Raw genomic sequence first — 24274 nt, 5'->3', positions numbered from 1 at the left:
CATACATACACACTCACACTAGAACTGTACTGGCAATGAACATGGGTTGTTTAAAGTATAGCTATTCAACTGTCATATAAAGTGAAATCTATATTTTCTCTCCTTATATGACTATATATTTAACATCTCTATGCATATGTGTGTGCATACATATGTATATGTTATATACACACACTCCACATTATTATTTCAAAGGGGATTTTGCTCCTTCTGGCTACCAGCAATAACTAGTCAATATTTACACTCTTGAATATCGATGATATCGTGCATACACAGGAAAGCTGTGGAAAACATCTCCATTTTCAAACAGAGTTTTAATTATTTGTAAAGACTTCAATTGTTCACTATCTAATGTCATGGATTGGTCCTCACAGTGTGAAGTGCAACTGTCCAGAACCCCCACAGTATTATAAATAGGCTTCTAAAGCCTGCTTGATTGATGTTTGGCATAAAACGCTATTCCTCTGAGCACATATATTCCTTCTGTTCACCATTTTCATAGAAAAATACCAGGGCTGATTTTTTATTCAAATCTCCAATTTATGCAGGGTTTAAACTACTAAATACTTAAAGCCTTTTTCAGATCTTTTTTCCGTTTTCTGTTAGGTAGGTAACTAAATCTTTTGCTTCAACACAAATAAGAATTGGAGATTTAGCAGATTCCTGTGGGGGAGAGAAAGAGTTTATTAATTATATTGAGACTCAAATAATATGCTTCTTTGACACTAATGTTCCATCTTTCTCCACCCCAAGTATCCTATGGGACAACTTTAAAGCCTTTATCAGGGTCTAGATTACTGCATTTATGGTTCCTTAGAAGAAGGAATTTGATGAATGGCATTCTGTGTTGAAGGGAGAATTTGAGATGTTTTAAGATTTAAGCTGTAACAGTGAAGCGATTTTTTTCAAAGTATGTCCCAGGGATTGTAATATAAAACATAAAAAAAAAAAAAGCACAATAATGTACATTTTCATGAGTTTTAATAAGTTGTTAATACTGATGAAATGTAAATGTTTCCTTCACGGACCCTTATCTGCATTTGACAGAGTCCTACAGAAACTTGAAGTACCCATTTAAAGCAATTTACAAGATAATGGAGAGATTCCCAGCAATAAAGAATGATTAGCGATCTTCTTAAAAATTTTTATATTGACAATATTAAACCAAGTGCCTTATCCGGATTGAACTGGTTCTGGCTGGTGTCTGTATTGGTACATTTATCAAGAGTGCACGTTTACTTTATAGACTCTGTATTAGAAACACATTCTACTTGAATGCCATTCTGAAACTACCCTTACCTGATGGGTAACAAAGTAGTTAATATTTACTGGGTATTTTTTACATGTCAGACACAGTGCTAGGCACATTCTCTGTATTCCTACACTGGGTTTTACTGTAATGGAGGATCATACCTAGTTATCACTCTTTTTTTTTAAATATTTTATTTATTTGAGAGAGACAGAGCACGAGGGGGAGGGGCAGAGGGCGAGGAGAAGCAGACTCCCCACTAAGCAGGGAGCCCAACCCCAGGACCCTGAGATCATGACCTGAGCCAAAGGCAGACACTTAACTGACTGAGCCACCCAGGGGCCCCATGTTATCACTCTTTTAAGGCTGAGAAATTTGAAGCAGAGAGAGTGAAAGTGATCTACCCACTGTCTTAGCATAGGCTACTAGAACAGCATACCCTACAGCAATATACCCTAGACTGGGGGGAGTATAAATAGCATCAATTTTATTTCTCACAGTTCTGGAGGCTCGAAGTCCAAGGTCAAGGTGGAGTGGGCAAGGGATAAAACTTCGCCGTTTTTATATGGTGCTGATCCCATTTGTGAAGACTCCACCCTCGTGACCTACTCACCTCCAAAGGCCCTCACCTCCTAATACCATCATATTGGGGTTAGATTTCAACATATGAATTCTGGGGGGACGCAAGCATTCAGATCATAGCACCTGCTTAGTAAAAGTAGTGAATGTGAGGACTGGTCAGTAGCAGTCCAGATCCACTATCTACTATCTGGAAAGGGCCAGAGAGTAACTGTTTTAGGTTTTGCAGGCCATGTCATCTCTGTCACAACTGCTCAATTCTGCTGCGTTAGTGTGACAGACATCACAGATAAGATGTAAATAAATTGTGTGGCTGTGTTCCAATAAAACTTCATTTAAGAAAAAACAGGGAGTGGGTTGGATTTGCCTTGTGGGCTATAATTTGCTAACCCCTGCACTGTCCTGTTTCGCTTGCATCTTCTATGCCAAGAAAACTCACTAAATGCACATGATTTTGGAACCAGCAGGTCTCCATGCCCGGTCAATCTTCTGAGCAGGCAAAAGCAGTGTGAAGTGAGGGCCTCAGAAACGACCTCACACCTGAGCACTTGACATAAACATCATTGTGTCAGAGACTTTGGAAGGCTCCACTTAGAATATACCATCTTACAAGAGTGGGGTCTTGAATTAACTCTTGAATCCTCATTATTATTGCTTTGTGAGTTAGAATTACTATCATGAAGCTGAATTCCACGCCTGCCTGAATTTCTGGTGTCCTGAAGGCCACTTAACCTGACCCACAAGACAACCTTACTTCATTTTCCAGGGGTTGGTGGAGCCCCCAGTTACTCTTACTGTTTAATTGCAGTTTTAACCTGTTCCACTGGATGTGGCTGGGCTGGTGATTTACTGGTTTTCTAGTCCACTGAGGCCTGAAGATGTGTCTAACATGGCCAAGTCTTTAAATCAAGAACTAGATCTATTGGCCAGCCTCTCTGGTACCAGCTCCCGCCCTAGAATTCTACTTTCACCTGCTCCTAGATGCTCTGTTACTATAGTTCAGCCATGACCATGTGTTAGAAAGTAAATACTCTTTCCCCCTGTCAAGGCCAGATCCACTGTCCTCCTCATCAGATGCTGTATTCTGCAGGACCAACTGAAGTTTTTGGCTACTAAGCCTTATCAGTGGCTGCCTGCCTACCCCAGTGGACAGATACAGGTCTAGTCTTGGATCCTCTCAGTTCGCTCTAATGGTAGGTTATCAGCTCATGCTTGTCCATAGGGCAGGGAGAGCCACATGGGACAAGGCACGGAAAACAAACTCCCCTACTCTACAGCTTTGCCTAAAGTAAAAGGATACCTTTCTTTCATTCTCAAAAGCTAAGTAATATGATCATAGAGGTAGTTATTATAAGAAAATTGCATTAAGATTTGACTTTATATTTTCTGAAATGGGCAAGATAAAGAGAATACAGTCTTGGCCTGATTGGTAAAATTACAGATGCAACTGAGTGAAAGAGAAACCAAGATGATAGTCAATATTAAGAAGAACCAAGATTAAACTTTAGATAGCATATGATTAACAATGTTCTCTCTTCCTCACTCAGACATCTTTTATAAAACTCAATTTTTATCATAAATCTCAGTGATGATTTTTGTATTAAAGAACTAAGTGAAATTTTTAACCAGAAGGAAAATTCTCTGGTGTTGGATTTAATCCTTGAAATCAATCAACAAGTCTTTTAAGGTCCTTTAAATCATCACAACATGAAAGGGCTCTAGGGGCTCAAAGCCAAAGAAGTAATCCCTTGACCTGTGTATGACCGAAAAGAATGATTGTAAGCAGTGATCCCTGCTCTTAAGTAGATTATAGTGTCATTGCAGAGATAAAATTAAGACATGAGACAATTAGAACAACTAAACAGGTTGGCACTTAGTCTATGAGTTCAGAGTAGGAAAGGATGATGGAACAATATAATCAGTGCTTTGTAGAGAAGGTTGGGTTTGAGGCAGTTGATATCTGGGAGCCACTGATAGTTTTATACAAGGGAACAACTTGAATGTGGGTTTCTTGAAGGTAGAGGTGTCTTAATCTCTTTGGTAACTCAAATACAGGGCACACATCATGGCATTGTAGGTGTCTAAGAAAAATTTATTTAGTACGAAAATGGAATTTCAGTGGTATGGAAGATTTATTGGAGAGATTGGAGTCAGGAAAAAGAGATGATAATGTCTTGATGAGCAGCAGTATGCCTGGTTGTTTTTGCCAGCCAAGACCTGTAATAGCTACCAGGATTGGGTCACCTCTCAAGACATATTCAGTAAATTCAACATATTAGTCTTGGATATCGATCAGCAAGTTTTTTCAAGTGTTTTCAGTACTCCAAATACTGTAGACTTCAAATTTAATGCAAAAAAATAGATCCCTTTCTTGAGTGAAACCACAGAATGATTGTGACTGATTGTATTTTCAAGGGAAATAGCGTGGTAGAGAATCTCATGGGCTCGGGCGTCAGGTCACAGTACATAGCTTGGTCACAGAAGTTGTGCGTTATTAGCCGGGGGACCTTTGGTAATGTCACTTTCCTGTGCCTCAGTTCTATAACCTGAAAAGTACAGATCATGGTAACTATCCAGATGGATTTTGGTGAGGATAAACATTTATGAAACATAGACTATGGTTCAGGATAAACCATTCATCGAAGCTCTTTTCACTTCCTTTCTCTGCCTACAGCATTGAACGAGAGCCTGGGCTTGGGTGAAGCCAGGGCGTCCTGAAGGTCCTGGGCCTACAAGACTGGAGCAGCATTGGGTAATGGGCACCAGTGCCATGGATGCCATCCGTGTGCAGGTCGGGACACTAGTCCTGAGCATGAGAGAACTCTTCTGGTGAGTGCAAATGAAAAGCACCGAGCACTGAGTTTGCCTTGTGGAATATCCGTTGTTACGGCTCAAGATGTAAAAGGAAAAAATGCTATATATATATTTATTTATTTGGCAGAGAGAGAGAGAGAGAGAGAGAGAGAGAGAGCACAAGCAGGGGGAGCGGCAGAGGGAGAAGCAGGCTCCCTGCTGAGCTGGGACCCCGATGCGGGCCTGATGCCAGGACACTGGGATCATGACCCTAGCTGAAGGCAGATGCTTAACCAACTGAGCCACCCAGGCGCCCCTATATTTAAAAAAAAAATCAATTTACTTGCAATGAAAGGCAAATGAGCAAAAGAGATGATATTGTTGGTCAATAATAATACTATGTAAGTGCTTTAGATTTTTGCAGAGTTATTTCATTTGTATATACACTGGTGGGTTAACTAGTAAAAATGAGTCCTAATAGAAGAGTAAAGTGAGACGGTTGTGTTCTGCTAAAAAGGAGTTCTTTTTCTTCTTCATGGGCGCAAGAGGAGTGGGTCTGTTAAATTAAGGAGAAAAATGTTGGGGAAAATTGGGGCATGATTTTATTTCTGCAGTGGTGGAAACCAGTTTTCCAAACAATTGAAAGCAGATGCCTCCATACCAGAATTGGAAGTTTCTAGAGCCTGGGTATTTCCCAGAGGAGCTTCCATTCAATGGCTAGCAGGCTGTTCTGATAGGCAACAGTAGATGGACCAACTGAAGTCTGTGTGGAGGGTGCTGCTCAGAGAGCCCACATTTTCCCTCTGGCTTCTCCCTTTATTCTCTCAGCCCTTGCCCTGGGTGCATAGTTCTGCTGAGTGTCGTGTTTTTGCAGCGGCTCCTAAGACCCTCGGGTCTTCTGTATGTTGGTTCATCCTTGGTTGGTGTGGCCTTATCCTGAACATGGCTGGGTAGGTTCCTCCTAGTCTGGGTGTCCCAGGGCAGTGCACTGGGGCATCAGCTCAGCTGCCCATGGCCCACATGGGATCTGTTCATCAGTATGGTCTCCTCTGAAGTCGCTGAGCCATTTGCGAGCCTCACAGAATAGCAGATAATACGGCTGTGCTTAGAATACAGGTGTTCAGGTTCTCGAGCTGTTTCTGCAGACCAGTGATCATCAGATAAGGGAGGCAACTTCTCTATCCCTTCTGCCCCGACCAGGATAGCATATCATAATTAGGAGAAGAGAGTGAAGCTTGGAAAAACATATTCAAATCATTCTAAGTACCAAACCACCAAAGGTAAGACTGCTCTGAATCTTTTTGGTTAGTGAATAAGCACATGTTGTAGGTGGTTCTAGTGACTATGTGACATAGTGACCCAAGCGTCAAAGACAGGAAGGAAAATGAGAACTGAGAAATGCCCCCTGGATTTGCCAGGTAGAAAGGAATGGTGACCTTTAAAAGCCTAGTTTTGGTTCTGTAGTGAACATGGAAACCAGGTTGCAGGGATTAAGAAAAGAATGGATAAGGAGAAAGTGTTGGTTAGGCATGAAAGAGAGGAGTAGAGGTATAGGAGGAAAGTGAAGTAGAACCTGTTGCAGGAACACAGCTCTGTCTCCTGGCAGACTGGATCAGGGGCACCTCAATGGCCCTGTCTCTCTCATTTAATGCCATGGGTTACTTAGCAGTTTATATTAGAAAAGTGGAAGAATTATATTCTAATATATTAATACGTTTAATATATTAGGAGGTGTTTGTCTATCCCTGAGGTAATTTCTCTACTTGTATCCAAAGGAAATCCCCCATCCCGCTGCTCTCTGCAGCCCTCCCCCCTCCCCAACCCTCCTGCAGGACTAGACAGCTAGACAGTGAATCACCCAAAACAAAGGCTGAACACGTTTGAAAATCCTCTGGTCTTAGTGTAAATCAGAAAGATTTGGAGGCATACTTGTTGAGCAAGTTTTTCTGCCTTCAGAGACTAATCTAGTTCAGAGATTAGTTTATAGATCCCCAAGGGCAAGGGAGGGGAGGAGGTGAAGGTATCAGACAAATGAAGAGCAGGAGATTAAAAAAAAACAACCCACAGGTCTCTAGGAGGGAAGGCACCCCTTTGTCCCCCACTCCAGTGAGGTACATGGAAGTCCACTTAGCACCCAAGTTGTCCTCTTCATTGCCAACTGGTGAGAGCCATCCTTGGGCAGCATTCAGTATGTCACTCTAGAGACAGGTTTGTGCATTCCTCAAGACCCAGCCCACACGTCATCTCATTTATTATAACCCCAGGTGGTGGGGCCCAAGGTGGTGGTAACAAGGAAAGGAATGCCTTCCTCCTTCCCAAGGTGTCATTAGATGGAACCCGCTGTCCTGTTACGTAGGCCTTCATGAGTTTGTCTTCCCCACTATACTGGGATACTCCTGAAGGCAAAGACCATCTCTTTCTTACCTTTGCATACTCCAAATTTGGGATAATACCTGTCACAGAGCTTAATTAGTGTTTGTTGAATGAATAAATGAATGAATGGCTGATTGATGCATAAATAAAGGGAAAATGTTTAGAAGTGGAAGTCAGAAGAAGACAGAGGAGAGACTAAAGGTGTTTGAAGAGGATGATTATTTGAACTGCACCAGGAGGTGATTGGGGAAGAAGAGGTTGAAAGATGAATCCCAAGTCCTTTGGGGGCTTTCCCTTCATAAAAGGGATAAAATGATAGATGGAGAGTCTCTGACATGTTGGGATGAAAAAAGAACAGGATTTTTTTTTAAATAGCCATAGTTAACACTAAATTTATCTTCTTCATATTTCCATTTCTGACCGTAATATGTGTCCAGTAGAGTTAGCAGGTAATAAATTATCAAGATGATCTGAGAATCTATAAAAGATAAAGTCATGGGGTATTATTTTAAGTCTTTCAGTCTTCATATTTAGAAAAGCATGTCACGATCATCATCAGATTATTTTCTTTATGATCTGAAAACAGAATTCTGCTGTACAAGTATGTTCCAAGTGCCAGATAAAAGTGTGTGTTCTTAGAGCTTCAAGGGGTTTCATAGTTATTCATTCACTAATTTTTCACTCCGGTTCATTTATTTACTCATTTGGAGGCATGAACTGAGCTCCTGTTATGTGGAGATGCTATGAGGTTGCCCAAGATGCAGAGAGGAACACAACGCGGCTCATAGTCTAGCAGAGGAGACAGACAGCTGCTTGCTTCATCAGCTGCTCTCGGCCAGGATCTTCTACCTACAACTCCAGACTCCAGGACTGGAGCTCTGAAGCTCTGCTTGCTTCTTCCCAGTCTCTTCCTAGGAGCTAGATCTTGCCTCCTCTCCAGAGAATGTAGCTAGACCTTGTGTTCTCAATTGGCCTCTACCCCAATACCACCTTGTTCCAACTGTGGCTCAACCCAAGTCTGAATTTGACGTGGTCTTTGCACACTAGCTCTGGACTACCTGACTAGGGCCATTCTTGGCATTTAGGTCTAGGCATTTCTTCTCTCTCTTTATTGCAGCTCTCTCCTCCCTCATGCAGTGCCTTGCTTTGAGGTCTGCCAGCCTGTCTCAGGCTAAAGTCAGCTCCAGACAGCCCCTCTTGCCTAGCTCTGCCAGCGCCCCTGAACTGGGATGGTCCTTGTGGATACCTCTTTGGTCAGAGAAACTTCCTTTGGATACTGTTTAGAAGAAGAGAATGAGTTCTTGCTCCTGTCAGGGCAGGCCCAGGCACTGAGCAGCCTGGGCCTCCCAGGGGGCTGTTTCACTGGGTGGCCTCGAGGAAGACTGGGGAGATAAGAAATGGTATGTGAGCCATCCATTAACTCCATCACATAGAAGCGGTGCCTGGTGCCCATTTCAGGGAGGTGTAAAGCTGTGGAAGTGACTTGATAGACTATATGTAATGTTAGCAGAAGAGACATAAACGGAAGGAAATATTTCTCAATCTCTAGATCATGTTAATAAATTTTGGCATATACTTTTTGGTGTGAGAGGATATTTCATTTGGAATGTAACAAGGTTTAAGAAAAACTTTCTTTACATAATATCACTCCTTAATTTAACTAACCTTTAGAATTACTTTTGTTGCTAAACCGATTTGTCAATTTGCCTCACAATGTTATATTTCTCTGTGCAAGAATAACTGTTTAAAATATATAAAGGCACCACAAAAAAGGGAAAAAAGCAGCCCTCAAACTGTTATATTTTGGAGGCAAGGGAGCTATTTCAAAATCAGAGCACTGCAGTCTTAATTTCCAGCCTTTCAAGTCTGTTAAAAAATAAGTATTTATGTATTTTAAAACAGGCAGAAATAACTTCTTTATTATAAACAGGATATCACTGAAAATTCAAATTTTTGAGCCGATGGAGAAAAAAATCGTGAATCATCAGTTTGTCAAATGTCAACATCAGCTCAAGCAAATTTGGGTTGACTTTTCAATAGGTTTCTAATAGCTGGGGTAGCGGAACCTGCTAGGTCTGGGGAGCGGATGAGGAGGAGCAGAGGTAGATATATTCCCTGTTTGGGATAAATGGCATCTTGCTGCTAAAACGAGCTTCACAGGTTAGCCGACAATCATTAGGTTGGTGACTTTACCGATACCCAGGAGATGCTTGCAGTGGGAATAAATTTCTATCTCAAAGCATTTGACAAGCCTTAGTTCCTGATGTCTCACACCCAAGCCTTACTTTATAGTCACATCTGTTAGTTTAAAGCATTTTTAGTTTATTGAAGAAGGCTTCACAAAGAAAAAACAGATGATGAAAATCTCATCTGTCAAAACTGTTATTAAAACCAGTAACAGTGTGAAATTTTGTTTAAATTGAAAGCATCATTTATTTTTATCAAACATTTTATAAACAATCACATTTGAGAAAGATTTGGGGGACCTGGAGAGCCCTCAACAAAACGCAACTCATTATGTTGCTTTTGTTCAATGTGTGGCTCAGAGATAGGCTGGGGCTACTTCCCCCTTTCCCTGCCTGAGACCAGAGGGGTGGAGAGATTCCCAAGGGCAGGGAGGGAAAGTGAGCAGGACAGAGGAGAAGGCCTGAAATGGAGGCTGAAGACCCATGTGGCGATGGCAGACAGTGGGGGCGCCTCACCTGCTCTCTTCTGATGGCCTATAGTGGGGGGACAGAGTGTGCACCCTGAAGTCCCTTAGAGGGTTTGGGGAAAAGAAAGGAAAGGAAAGAAAGGGTATTCATGGGAAGAATGAGCAAGGCTTCCTTTTCTTTTCTAGTGTGCGGACAGTTGATTTCATGCTCAGATCTGCTACTGATATCAAGGGTGTTTCACAGCCAGGATTAGAAGCCAGCCTTAAAAGGGGAAACAAGTTGAACATCAAATCCATTTAGTTGAATCTTCATTCAATCCAGATGTTTGGCAACATGGAGACAAAACATCCGACACTTCGCTATTGTGTAGACTCAACCTTAGAATATACAAAAGATCCAGTTTCACGTTCTCAACTGTGTCTCATACTCCTTTGGCTGTTTGGTATTAGCAGCGTTGGAAAAGAAAATGTATCTTAGGAAAGTAGAACCATGTAAATCTGAATGATTTGTCCAAGCAGTGACCTTTCTTTTTCTTTCTCCAGGCGATGCCGTGCTTCATTCTGTCACACTTTGAGATTCACCCCTGGGGGCCAGCAAAGGCTTCTCACGGGGCACAGCCTCTGGAATGGGGATGCCCAGAGTGTTAAGGAGCTTTCCAGAGCCTGGATTTTCCATTGATTCTTTCCTTTCCTAAAGCTCACTGTTCTAAGGACTTGTCTATTCTCCTTTCTTATCTCCCCTTCGCAATCCTTCCTGCTTCTATTTGTAGAAGAAAACCTTATCTCTTACTCATCCTGGATCTCACTGGAAAATTCTGGCCCCGGGGCATCAAGAACTTTCTATCTGTTAAAGGAGAGTTTGTTTGTGTGTTTTGAAAGCGTATGATGGTGGATATGAAATTAGGTTGTGTATCTATAATTCAGGGGCCTGCAGGGGGTAGGTTGGCACACTTCACTGAGGGAATTGAGCTGAGTTTATTAGAAACCGGTTTACAAAGGTGTGGACAGGGTGATGTGACACCTAATTGGGGGCGAAAGTTGAATAGGTGTAAAGGGAGGGAACGGTCACCAGTTCCTGGAGAGTGATTTTATCTCAGGAGAGAGCTGGCCTGTGGTAGCCCGTTGGTGGAAGATAGAGCTGACCTGCGTTCTAGAAGGAGGGAAACCAGGAGAATAAATGTCTTGACCATACTGTGTCCCTGCTGTCCTTCCCATTGGTTCACCCCAACTTGTTACAAGTGGTGACAGGCCTTAATCTTTTACAGTTACTGCTGATAGCTGTAGGTTTTTTGTTTTTTGTAGATGTCCTTTCTCAGATCAAGGAAGTTCTTTCTCTGTTTATAGTTGTTGAGAGCTTTTATCATGAGTTTCTGTTGAATTTTGTTAAATAATTCACTGCGACTATTATGATAATCATGTTTTCACTTATATCCTTTCGATAAAGTAGATTATATCAATTGATTTTTAAATTTTAAAGTAACCTTGCATTCTTGAAATAAACTACACTTGGTCATGAAGTACTATCCTTTGTGTTTGTGGCTATGTTCATGAGAGATTTTTTTTTTCCCTTTCCCTTTCTTGTATTGTCTATGTCTTGGCTTGTTATCAGGGCAATGCTGGTATCACGAAAGATTTGGGAAGTATTTCCTCCTCCTCTGTTTCCTGGAAGAGTTTACATAGGATTGGTATTATTTCTTCATTAAATGTTTTAAGGAATTTACCATAATATCATTTAGGATGGAATCATGTGTTGTTGTTTTTTTTTGGAAGATTTTAAATTATGAATTCAGTTTCTTAACTGATACAGATATTTTCAGGTATCCCTTTTTTCTTGAGGGAGCATTCATAATTTGTGTTTTTCAAGAATTTGTCTATTTCATCTAGGTTGTCAAATTTGTTGATGTATAGTTGTCAATATATTTCTTTATTATCCTTTTATTGTTTATAATATCTGTAGTAAGGCTCCCTTTTTCATTCCTGATATTAGTAATTTGTGACTTCTGTATTTTTTTCTCCTGATAAATCTAGTTCCTAGTTTACCATTTTTACTAATCTTTTCATATTATAGCTTTTGGGTTCATTGATTTTTTTTCTATTATTTGCCAATTTTCTATTTTTAGCTTTATTATTGTCTGTCTACTTTATGTTTAATTTGCTTTTTTTTAAATCTTCAGGTGGAAGCTTAGATCATTGATTTGAGACTCTTAATTATAAGCATTTAAATCTGCAAATTTCCCCAAGCACTGTTTTGGCGACTTCCCATAACTTTTGACATGTATCTTCATTTTCTTTCATGTTAAAAATGATATTAATGTCCTTTTTGAAATTTTCTTTGAACTATGGGTTGTTTAGAAGAAGTATATTGTTTGTCAAATTTTCAGAGGTATGTTCAGGTACCTTTCTGTTACTGGTTTCTAATTACATTATGATAGAGAACATAATCTGTATGGTTTCAATCCTTTTATCTATTGAGACTTTTTTATGGCCTAGAATACGATCTATCTTTGTGAACACTCCATGTGCAGTTGAAAAGAATGTTCTGCTGATATTGGGTGAGTGTTTTATAAATATCAGTGAAATCCAGTTGGATGATGGTCTTGCTCAATCTTCTTCTGTTTTCACTGATTTCCTATCGAGTTGTTCTATCAATGGCAGAGAGAGAGATGTCTTGAGGCCTCAACTATAATTGTGGATTTATTTCTCATTTCACTAAATATTCTTTCATTTTCTGCTTCATGTATTTTGAAGTTTTACTATTTTTTTATTTTTAAAGATTTTATTTATTTATTTGACAGAGAGAGACATAGCAAGAGAGGGAACACAAACAGGGAGAGTGGGAGAGGGAGAAGCAGGCTTCCCACTGAGCAGGGAGCCTGATGTGGGGCTCAATCCCAGGACTCTGGGACCATGACCTGAGCTGAAGGCAGATGCTTAATGACTGAGCCACCTAGGCACCCCTGAAATTTTATAATTAAGAGTGGTATTAGGTTTCTTCAGAGGAACAGAACCAATAGGATATGTATATGTATATGTATATGTATATATATAAATATATATGATAAATTAAATATTACATCATTTTATATGTTAAATTATATAAAATTAGTATAATCGTATAATGTTAAATAAATCCAATAGATACATAGATAGATGGATAGATAAATAGATAGATACATACATTTATTAATAGGAATTGGCTCATGCAGTAATGGAGGTTAAGTTCCATATCTGCTGTTTGCAAACCAGAGAGCAGGAAAGCCAGCCATGTAAGTCAGTCTGAGTCCAAAGGCTTGAGAACCAGGGGACCTTATGGTGTAAATTTCGGTCTGAGGACAAAAGATGAGCTGAGATGTCCTAGCTCAAGCAGTGAAAAGGGGCATATTCCCCCTTCCTCTGCCTTTTATTCTATTTGGGCTCTCAACAGATTTACTGAGATCACTAATTCAAATGCTGATCTCATCCAAAAACACCCTTATAGACACACCCAGAGATAGTTTTATCTGGGTACCCTTTAGCCAGTCAGGTTGACATGTAAAATTAACATGTAAAATTGACATGTAAAATCACAGGAACATACACAGGGATTATGTCTTTTTGATGAATTATCCTCTTTATCATTATTTAATATTCTTATCCATGGTAATGTTACTGTTCTGAAGTCTAACTTCTCTGATATTAATATAGCTATTTTAGCTTTCTTAAGATTGGTATTTGCATGATATATCTTTCCATCTTGTTGTTTTTAGTTAGCTTTATACTTAAAGTGAGTTTCTTGTAGATAATATATAGGTAAGTCTTGATTTTTCATCATTTCAGGAAACTGTGCCTTTTAATTGAAAAATTTAGACCATTGATTTTTAATGTGAATATTGATATGGTCAAGTTAAATTTTACCAACTTGCTGTTTATTTCTATTTGTTCCATCTGTTTTTTTTTTTAAATCCTTTTTTTCCTGTTTACCTGTCTTATTTTGATAATTTTTTTAATGTTCCACTTTATTTCCACTACTGACTTATTAGCTGTAATTAGTGGTAACTCTAGGGTCACAGTACACATCTTATTTAAATCTTATTTATACTACTTCAGATATAATGCAGCGGTTTTAAACAGTATACTTCTGTCCCCCACCCTTTATCTTTTGTGCTGTTGTTGTTATACATATTATTTCTTTGCATGTTGTAAACCCAACAGTGAGTTTTTGTTGTTTTGGCTTTCAGTAGTCAATTTTCTTTTCTTTCTTTCTTTTTTTTTTTTTAAAGATTTTATTTATTTATTTGACAGAGAGACACAGTGAGAGAGGGACCACAAGCAGGGGGAGTGGGAAAGGGAGAAGGAGGCCTTCTGCGGAGCAGAAAGCCTGCTGTGGGGTTTGATCCCAGGACCTGAGCTGAAGGCAGTTGTTTAAAGACTGAGCCGCCCAGGTGCCCCAATAGTAGTCAATTATCTTAAAAAAAAAAAAAAAAAAAGAAACAGGAAAAAATAGTTCTTTATATTTCTCCACAAATTTGGCATTTTTACTGTTCTTTATTTCTTTTAGTAAAGCCAGTTTCCATCTTGTATCATTTACCTTCTGCCTGAAGAACTTTCTTTATGCTGGTAAAATATTTTCTCAGTTTTTGTTTTTCTTAAAGTCTCTGTTTCACCATTTTTTCTAAAATACATTGTGCTGAGTATAGCATTCTAAGTTGATTGTTGTTGTGTTTTTTTTTCCAATACATAAACTGGTTTCTGCTTCACGTAGTTTCTGATGAGAAATCTGGTGACCGTTTATTTTTTGTTCCTTTTTTTAAATAATGTGGATCTTTTTTTTTTCCTGTCATTGCCTTTAAGATGTCTTCTTTTCACTGTTTTTCAGTGAATTTGATTGTGTCTTGGCTCCCTCTCCCTCCTTGCCCATCCTGCCTGTAATTATTTGAACTTCTTGGAGCTGTGGATTTATAGTTTTCACTAAATTTGGAAATATTTTTTGCCATTTTTTTCTTTAAATATATATTTTTTTCTGACACCTCATTCAACTTGCCTTCTGGGACTCCAATTATACTTATGTTAGACAGACTGATATTTTCACTCAGGTCAGAGTTGTGTGTGTGTGTTCTTTTTTCTCCCTTTTCTTCCTCTGTGCTTCATTTAGAATAGTTTATATTGTTATATTATGAAGCTCATTGATTTTTTTTTTATTCTAAAATGTCTAATCTGTCAATCTCATTCAGTGAATTTTTCATTTCTGATTTTGTATTTTTTATCTCTAGAAGTTATATTTGTTCTTTTTTTGTATCTTCCATTTCTTTTCTTATTATGTATATGTTTTTCTTTAAATTCTTGAGCATATTTTGCATATTTATACTGGTGATTTTAATGTTCATATCTGTTAATTCCATCATCTCTGTCATTTCTGGGTCTGTTTCTATTGGCTAGATTTCCTTCTGATATGTATCATATCACATTTTCCTGTTTTTTTTTTTCACATATCATAATATTTGATTTGATAAGGAACATTGCGAATTTATATTTCTGGGTACTGGATTTTGTTGTATTCCTTTAAAGAATGTAAGACTTTGTTCTGGTCAATAGCTAAGCTTCTTGTGGCTTAGTGGAACCATTTTAAGTCTTCAGGTTTTTTTAGAGCAGGTCTAGGTTAGTCTATACTCTTAGACAAATTTAGGCTCATTTTTAAAGTATGTTACTTCTCGAGTCTGTGCTGAAGAATATATTCAGTGGTGTATTTCATCTCTGACCAATGGGAAGTAAAATTATTCCTGGCCCTATGTGAGCTCTGAGAATTTTTTTTATCTTACAACTCCCTGGTAATTGTTTTTTCCCCAGAAGTTTTCCCATTCAAATTTGTGGAGTTTTATCCTGTATGTACATAGATTGGTATTTGGCCACAGACTCAAGAAGACCCCTTTTCAAATTTCTGGAGCTCTTTTTCTGTGTAGATTTCTTTTCTCTGATAGCCTATCTTGCATATTTTAGCTACATCTGCACTCTGAATTGTAATCTCTATTTCTTCTACTCAGCAATGCTTGAGATCCTCCTGTCTGGGCATGAGGTGTGCACACTACTTCAAGGCAGAATGCCAATGCAAGTGAAGGACTCACCTTATTTTCTCTCTCTCTCTTTTTCTCTGTCTCTCTCTGTTTTCAGAGATTACTGTCCTGTGCTGCCAACTGATATCTGAAAACAGTTGTTTCATATATTTTGTTCAGTTTTCTGTTTGTTTATGGCAGAAAGATATATCTGGATGGTGCTACTCCCTTATGGCTGGAAGCTAATGTCCTTGTGTCATCTTTAATTTCTCCCTCTTTTTTTGCTTCTGCATCCATGTTGTTTCTGTTCCCTCCAGGTCCTATCATTGCCGTATCTCTCACAAGTTACCTCCTTCCCATTGCCCTAGCCTTCCTTCAGTCCACAATTACCTGTCTCCTGATAATCATAAAAGTCTTTTGTCTGGTCTTCCTGCTTGTAGACTCCATTCCCCCCCGCCCCCAATATAGCTGATTCACTCTATTTGCCAGAATGATCTGCCTAAAATTCTCCCAATTGTGATTTAAAAATCTCTTAAAAAAAAAAAAAAATAACTCTTTAAAATCTTAAGTGGCTCCATCTTGGTAGCAGAGTCATTAAACACTTTTTAATATTGGTACTAAAGCAACTTTATGCTCTTCTCTTTTGCATTCATCTGTCATTTTATCTACCTTTATTTCCTTTCCCTTTCCTTCTTGTCTAACCTTACCACTATATTTTCTTTTCTCTACATATTAAAATTCTTCCTATTTTTTTGATCAAGACAAAATTTATGTCTTTTGCAATGCTGTACTCAATCTCATTTCTTAAAGTATCTCTTCCTTCTCTGAATTCTGAGAGTAAATTTTTCATACTTTTCATGGCACTTTATTTTTTTTAATTATTGAAGTATAACTACATACAGTAGTATATTAGTTTCAGGTGTAAAATATATTGATTTAACAATTCTATACATTACTCAGTGTTCATGGTAAGTATAGTCACCATCTGTCACCATATGTTATTACAATATTATTGACTATATTCCTATATTCCCTATGCTGTGTTTTTTATTTTTGTGACTTATGTACTTTATAACTAGAAGTTTGTACTTTTTAATACCATCTATGTATTTTATCCCTCCCCCAACCTCCTCTCAGCAACCACCAGCTCATTCTCTCTATTTGAGAGGCTGTTTTTTTTTTTTGGTTTGTTCATTTGTTTTGTTTTTTTAGATTCCACATATAAGTGAAATCATATGTATTTGTCTTTCTCTGTCTGATTTATTTCACTTAGCATAATACTGTCTAAGTCTATCCACATTGTTGCAGATTGCAAGATCTCATCTTTTTTTTTAAGGCTGAGTAATATTACATCATATAAACAACAACAAAAAAAGGTATACCACATCTTTTTTATTCATTTATTGGTGGACACTTGGGTTGCTTCCATATGGATCTTGGTATTGTAAATAATGCTGCAATAAACATATCTTTTTAAAAATTCAGTTAACCAACATATCATTAGTTTCAGATGTAGAGTTCATTAATTCATCAGTTGCGTTTAACACCCAGTGCTCATCACATCACAGTAAGCCCTCTTTAATGCCCATCCCCAATTATGGCATCCCCCCACCCACCTCTCCTCCAGCAATTCTGTTTGTTTCCTAGAGTTAAGAGTCTCTCATGGTTTGTCTTCCTCTCTGATGTCTTCCCATTCAGTTTTCCCTCCCTTACCCTATGATCCTCTGTGCTGTTTCTTATATTCCACATATGCATATCTTTTTAAATTAGTGTTTTTGTTTTCTTTGGGTAAATACCCAGTAGTGGAAATACTGTATCATATGTTTGTTTCTGTTTTTAACTTTTTGGGGAACTTCCATACTGTTTTCCACAGTGGTTGTACCAATTTACATTCCCACCAACAGTGCACTAGAGTTCCTTTTTTTTTTTTTTTTAACATTTTATTTATTTGAGAGAATGAGAGAGAGAGAGAGCATGAGAGAGGGGAGGGTCAGAGGGAGAAGCAGACACCCTGCCAAGCAGGGAGCCCAACGTGGGACTCCAGGATCATGACCTGAGCTGAAGGCAGTCACTTAACCAACTGAGCCATCCAGGCGCCCCTAGAGTTCCTTTTCTCTACATCCTCACCAACACTTTTTTTCTTGTCTTTTTGATAGTAATCATTCTGACTGATGTGAGGTGATATATTACTGTTTTGATTTGCATTTCCCTGTGATCTGTGATGCTGAGCATTGTTTCACATGTCTGTTGTTCATCCGAATGTCTTCTTTGGAAAACACCCATTCAGGTCCTCTGCCTATTTTTAAATCAGATTGTTTGCGGTTTTTTTGGTGTTGAGTTGTGTAAGTTCTTTATCTATTTTGGATATTAACCCTTCATTGGGTACATCACTTGCAAATATCTTCTCCCATTCACTAGGTTTCCTTTTTATTTTATTAATGGTTTCTTTTGCTGCATGAAAGCTTTTTCTTTTGGTATAGTCCCAATAGTTTATTTTTGCTTTTATTTCCCCTCCCTGAGGAGACATATCCATAAATATGCTGCTAAGGGACAAAGTCCAAGAGATTACTGCCTATGTTTTCTTTTAGGAGTTTTATGGCTTCAGGTCTCACACTTAGGTCTTTAATCCATTTTAAGTTTATTTTTGTGTACGGTGTAAGTAAGTGGTTCACTCTCATTCTTTTATGCATAGCAGTCCTGTTTTCCTGACACCATTTATTGAAAAGACTGTCATTTCCCCAGTGTATATTCTTACCTCTTTTGTCATAGATAAATTGACCATATAGGCATAGGTATATTTCCGAGTTCTCTATCCTGTTCCATTATTTATGTGTCTGTTTTTGTGTCAGTACCATACCGCTTTGATTACTATAGCTTTGTAGTATATCTTGAAATCTGGGATTATGATACGTCCAGTTTTGTTCTTCTTTCTCAAGACTGCTTTGGCTATTTTATGTCTTGTGGTTCCGTACAAATTTTAGGAGTATTTGTTCTAGTTCTGTAAAAAATGCTGTTGGCATTTTGATAGGGATTGCACTGACTCTGTAGATTGCCTTGGGTAGTACAGACATTTTAACAGTATTAATTCTTCCAATCCATTAGCATGGTATATTTTTCTATTTGTTTGTGTTCTCTTCAGTTTCTTTCATCAACGTCTATAGTTTTCAGAGTATAAGTTGTTGACTTCTTGGATAAATCTATTTCTAAGTATTTTATTCATTTTGGTGAAATTACAAATTATTAATTCCGCTTTCTGCTACTTAGTTCTTAGTGTATAGAAACAACAGATTTCTGTATATTAATTTTGCATCCTGCAACTTTGCTGAATTCACTTATTAGTTCTAACAGATTTTTGGTGGAGTCTTTAGGATTTTCTCTTCTCATGGTGCTTTTTACTTTGTGCACCTTTATCATAATTCTTTTTGAACAAGTATTATAGTCATCCCTATTGATGATAGATACTGTGATTTTTTTTCTACATTTAACCTCCTATAACAAATAATGGCAGTGAATTTCATTGACTTGGTGCCTAATAAAGTGTTTCTGAAGAAATTATTGCCTATATGAACATCTTGACATTTGAAAATTATCTTTCCTTCAGGTTTGCTGCCTTGACTCCAGAACAGGAGTTGAATGTTGACCGCTCAATGGGGGGATAATATTTAAAAGCAACTCTTCTGTGTCATAGTCTGTATCATATCATTATTATCACTTGATATCACCTATAATATCATTAATTTGTCATTTTAAAGACAAATACTATTTTCTATTGATATTTAGTGCCTATCTTTTTCCTATTTTTATTTTTAGATGTTTATATTTCTTTTTTGCTAGACTGTGAGCTCCCCACAAATAAGTGTTTTATAAGCTCTTTAACAGTGCTTTGTATACACAATTAGAGGTAATACAGTGTAACTGTAAAAACTCTATTTTCTGAGACATACACACATTTTGTTTTACTGAGCATGGACCATCACATATTAATGACATTATAAATAAATAATAAATAAATAGTATACCTTTAGGTAGTGCTCAATAGGTGTGCATTACATACAAAAATTGAATGTGAGAATACTGCTATTTTATTGAATATTACTTGCTTAATGTTAGAAAATAGTATTAGAATATTAGCCCTAATATGTGTAGTTCATAACTGATAGAGATACTTTAGTTTCAGTGTCTCAAATTATGAGGATTCAATTATTTTCGCTAGAAAATACTTGTTTCTCTCAACCTCATTATCAAAACACTTTCTGCATACTTTGCTTAAAATTACCTTTTCTTCATTTTAATTATACAACTCCAAATCACTTTTCCTCATTGGTATTTGATAATTATAAGCAAAGAAGCAAATATAAGAACAAGAAATACGTGAGCAATGCAGTCATGTGCCTTTCTCTTGATAGCCCTGACTTCATTGAGATGAAGTGTATTTAATTTCAATTCACTGAATGACCACATTCATAATTTGAGTTCATTTCCATTTCGGGCTGATTTCTTTTAAATTTGATTCAATATACATAATTTTTCTTTAAGCGTACATGTCTACATTCCTTTGAACTTGTTTTTATCTAGGGAAGGGGAGGAAGGAAATTAACATTCATTTTGTATCTTCTTTCGACACAGCCTGTTTTTGGCACTTGACACATATTATCTCATTCAATTCTCTCCATAATCCTGAGAAGCCAGAATTATTATTCTCATTTTAAAGATGAAAAACCGATGGCTAGAAACCAACATGCCCAAGATTGTTTAATTAGGAAATGACAGAACCAGAGTTAAAACAAAAGCATCCTCTTTTTCTTTTCTTTTTTAATGATATTACATCATTTATTTTCAGGCAAAGATTTTGCAAAAAACTCACAGGAGGTTAGAAAGTTAATAATTTTTTAAACATCATATTGGTTTATCTGTGGTGTGTGTGTGTATGTGAAGTCCATGTGTTAAAAATGTTTACCAGAACATGACACTTGAACAGGCTGCACATTAGAATTTTGTGACATCTTCCTATTTGCTGAAGTAGGAGAGGAGACTTCAAGGAGAAACATTCTAAAACCACATTGTGAAACTGTTTCTTTCTGTAAGGGCTCTCAGGTTTGTTTTGTTTTGTTTTGTTTTGTTTTGAAGACAGTGATAAATTGATCTTAAAATCCTATCGAGATTAAACTAGGTGGGAACCATCTGTGCTTTTACCATCACCCACAAGTGTGTTAGGTTCTGGGTGACAATAATGGAGAACACGATCACATTCATTTCCACTCCCAGCAATTTGGTTTCATCTGACATGCCACAGGTTTCCCCAGGAGTCTTGCTTAATTGAGTTGTAACTTACCCCTTTTGGAATTATTAAAACTGTAAGCATCCCAATGAGAGACTGTAAATTGTATATTATGATGATACTTATGGTTGTTGTTATCTTAGTGACAACGCTGTTACAAGTGTGAGGCAGTCTATAGGAAACACTGCAGTCAGCTGGAAAATGTAAATTATCATCTCAAACTAGCTATATGAGCTAGGTCAAGTCACTTAACCAGTCCCTAGTCTTGGCTGTCTCCTCCATAAAATAAAGGTGTCGAACAACAAAATCACCAGTGACATTTCCTTTTTAAAACTATTTTCCCCATGAGGGAAAAAGTAATAAATGAATGTAGTAAAATATCACACACACACACACACACACACACATATGTGATAGAAAAGGAAATACAGTAAAAAACATTTGTCCCATTCCAGTCTCCTAGCCCTTTTCCTTAGATGCAGCTGTTAGGAACAGATTTTGTGCACGTCGAAACACATTTTCTATACCTATATAACCAGGTGTGTAGGTATATGTGTGTCATATACAACTTTTCTTTTGAGCTCAAATGGCAGTATACTATACTCACTGTTCAGCTGAATTTTATAAAATGGCATAAATCTTGGACATATTTTATATCCCCATATTTAGATCTACCACATTATTTTTAATGGTTGCATAATATATCTTTGTATGGATATGCCATGGTTTATTTAGTTTTTTGTTGGTTGACATTTAATTTTGTCACAATGACAATACTTGTATATGTGCTATTGCAAGTATATATAGGCAAAAAAATACGTAGAATGGATTCCTAGAAATGAAATTATTGGACCAAATTAATTTAAAAAATAATTTTAGGGTAATGCACAAATGATTACAATGTAATAACCTTTTGGGGGAGAAAAATTATACAAACTTATAAAAATTCAAGCAATAAACCAGAGTAAAAAGAAGAAAGCAAAAATCATTCTAATCATTTTAATTCACAACCACTTCAAAGTCACCATTTTTTTTTCATTAGGGGAATACCATAACAGACATCTATTAATGCTTATGTAAAAAGAAAGCTAGATACATAAAATTTCATTAAAAAGGACCATGATATATGTGCTAATTTAAAAGCTATATTACACTCAAATTTTATTTGGATCTAATAAAAAGAAACTAAAGTAAAACTGAAGATATCTCTAAATTTTAGATAAATGTTTTATCACCAGAAGAGATATTAGTTTCTAAAAGTTGCCTCTAAAATTAAAAAGGGGGGCACCTGGGTGGCTCAGTCCATTAAGCGTCTGCCTTTGTCTCAGGTCATGATCCCAGGGTCCTGGGATTGAGTCTTGCATGGGGCTCCCTGCTCTGCGGGGAGACTGCTTCTCCCTCTCCCTCTGCCTCTTCCAAGGCTTGTGCTCTCTCTCTGTCTTTCTCTCACTCACTCTCTCTCTCTCTCAAATAAATAAATAAAATCTTAAAAAAAAAACAAAAAAAACCTGGCAGCTTCCATTTAAAAAAATTAAATTAAAAAGGAAGATTCCAAAAATATTGAGAATGGAATCCACTCTTCTATGATATCCCAGTTTGCTTCCCCAGAGATACCCACCTCCAGAATTTAACTTAAAAAAAATATTTTTTTTTTTGTTAAGGTCTACAAACTTTACAGTTTAGTCTATAATCATCACCTCAGTTTTTGTTATATTTTTATATTTAATGGATCCAAGACTCATTATATTTTTTAAATCCCATGGCTTTTTTATCTTTGAGTTCTTAATTTTGATTTATTTTTTGATTACCTGGATTTAATTGACATCATTATTTTTTCAAGAAGGAGTAAAATTACTATTTTTCTAAGTACTTTAGAACATGATTCAGCTGTTCTTATAGAAAAGGGACCAAATTGGCCAAGTATAATATTACTGGGTCCCATTTTCCTTCAGAATTTCCTAGACCCTACTATCTTTTAAAATAGAGATTTGCAGTGGAAATTGTCTGATTCCTCCTTTACTTCCCACCTTGAACATGACTTGCTTTTGCTACATAGATGCCTGAAGACTTATTTTTTCACATTGAAACAAAAATTTAATTTAGGCATGTTTTGATGTGATTTTTCTTCTATGAGAATTTCTTGGACTATGGTGTACATTTCTGATATGCACATTTACTTTTTCCTTCATCCCAAGGACTTTATAAAGTATTGTGTTCTGTAATACTTTTCTCTTTCATTTGTAAACATTTTCTAATTGTAGAGATAGAGCAAACATGTGCCAGTGGGGTTGGGGGGAGGGCAGAGGGAGAGAGAATCTCCAGCGGACTCCCTGCTGAGTGTGGAGCCAGAAGTGGGGCTCGATCTCACAACCCTGAGATCGTGACCTGAGCTGAAATCAAGAGTTGGGCACTTAACTGGCTGAGCCACCCAGGTGCCCCAACATTAATCATTTTATGTTGAGTCTTTTTTCTTGGTCCTTCATATCTACTTCCTTCTCTGTGATGTCTGTTTCATCTGCAGTTTTTCCTACCAGCAATTTGATTTTCAGGTATGTGGACTTTTCTCTTGCTGTTTCGAACATTTCTGTTAAATCTTCAGTGCTGTTTTTTTGGTTCTCTATATTCTCAACTCTGTAAGCGCCCTTTACTTTTTATTTTGTATGTTTCATTATCTTCCCCTCCCCCCCAGCTCTTACTGAAATTAATTCATGTTATTATTAAGTTCTCTTCTTCCTTTCATTGTGTTTTAGTCCATATGAAGTTTTAAATGTTTTTTATTAAATTTAGATGCCCCATTCACTCTACTTACTAGAAATGGAGCCTGTCTTTTTCCATTACTGAAATTCTGCAGGGCCTGGGAGGAGCCTCCGTTATCATTAGGTTTTGTTCCTACCATTTCCCCAGGCTGTTTATTCACCCACTCAATATGCTTCTCTCTAAATTGGGGAGTATTCATGAGATTAAAACAAAATTTTTCTCTTACATTTTTCTCCAGTTCTGTTTCTGGGCAGTAAAAGCATAGTGGCGAGTAGTGAAGAACAGCATCAATATCTTTTATTTATTTCCTTGGCCACAACATTGTAAAGATTACAGCATGAAGCTGTTACTCCTTTCTTTGGCTATTCACTGCTGATACATTTTTTTTTTTTTTAACCTTGCTTTGAGAGTTTTTATTGCTCATTTTGTTAGATATTAGTGGGATGTGTTTTAATTGCCTTTTACATAGAAATACTCTCCCTTACAAATCTCCTCCAAAATGGTAGCACTGATGTATACTCCACCCAAGGAGACAGTGTAAACCCAAACTACCAAACTTGTTAATC

General features: G+C 37.3%; 1 long non-coding RNA gene across 1 annotated transcript in view; it reads left to right on the top strand.

The window, feature by feature from the left end:
• Nucleotides 1–4504: 4504 nt before the first annotated feature.
• LOC118004412 overlaps nt 4505–24274 on the top strand; it is a 287877-nt gene continuing 268107 nt past the window's right edge. Inside the window, exon 1 of the long non-coding RNA XR_004677576.1 lies at nt 4505–4657. This is a non-coding gene — a long non-coding RNA (uncharacterized LOC118004412). The remainder of the gene's footprint in view (nt 4658–24274) is intronic.

This window comes from Mirounga leonina, unplaced genomic scaffold (genome assembly GCF_011800145.1).
Source record: "Mirounga leonina isolate KUSES-001 unplaced genomic scaffold, KU_Mleo_1.0 Mir_93, whole genome shotgun sequence".
NCBI classification, from domain to species: domain Eukaryota; kingdom Metazoa; phylum Chordata; class Mammalia; order Carnivora; family Phocidae; genus Mirounga; species Mirounga leonina.
This window is presented reverse-complemented; position numbering and strand designations above follow the sequence as displayed.